We start from the raw sequence: 1,035 nt of genomic DNA, 5'->3' as shown, positions 1-1,035 counted from the left end.
ATATATAAAAAAAAAAAATATGGCGTCGTTAAATAAAAAAACTAAATGTCATTTATTTCTTTCTATTTTCCCCCCCCTCTCCCACATTATTTATTTTATTACCGCAATCATTTTTTATAAATATAAACGAAAGGCGAAAAATACATTATTATTATTATTATTATTATTACTATTTACCGAACGATAAAATAATAAAAACTTAAAGGTAAAGATAATAAAAATAAAAATAGGTTAAATATTACGTTTAAAAATTTTTTTTTTATCAAATGTACGCGGCGTTTTGCAATTTTTTTAACTTTTAAAAAACTCGGTTAATTATTAATTAAGTATTATCGTCATTAACATAATAATAATAATAATAATAATAATAATAATAATAATAATAATAATAAAATCAATACGCGCGCGAATTTATTGGGAAAAAAAAATACGTTGGGTATTTAAAATTTAAATACCCCCACAATAATAATAATAATAATAATAATAATAATATTTTAAGGTTACCGAATGTTACGATGACGTAATTCATTTTCTATCTCGCTTTTCGAAAAAAAAAGAAAAAGAAAAATTAATTCATTCGTTCGAAGATAGTTCAATGACCCGATATTAATAATAATGATGATGATCATAAAATTTGATAAAAAAAATTTTTTTTTTTCAAATCGCAAATCCGGATAATGTTTTAAACCTGTGATACCTAAGTTAAAAAAAAAAAAGAAGTCAATCTCCTTTACGAAGGTATACGACGAGGAAAATTTCACTAAAATACCTTATGCAACTTTTTTTTTTTTTTTTTTTTTTTTTCTTGTTTGGTTACCTTATTTTCTCATCTCGTTCGTCGAGTTTTTTTTTTCTTTTTTTTTTTATTCAAATATTTCACTCGAGTATTATTATTATTATTATTATTATTATTATTATTATTATTATTATTATTATTATTATTATTATTATTATTATTATTATTATTATTTTTTTTAAAGTGGCAGAAGAAAAAATCAAAATCACGAAAATATACGAATACGTTTTTTTTTTTTT

This window comes from Pediculus humanus, genomic scaffold (assembly GCF_000006295.1).
Source record: "Pediculus humanus corporis 1103172108206 genomic scaffold, whole genome shotgun sequence".
Lineage (NCBI taxonomy): Eukaryota > Metazoa > Arthropoda > Insecta > Psocodea > Pediculidae > Pediculus > Pediculus humanus.
The sequence above is the reverse complement of the archived record's forward strand: the minus strand, read 5'-3'. Positions refer to the sequence as shown.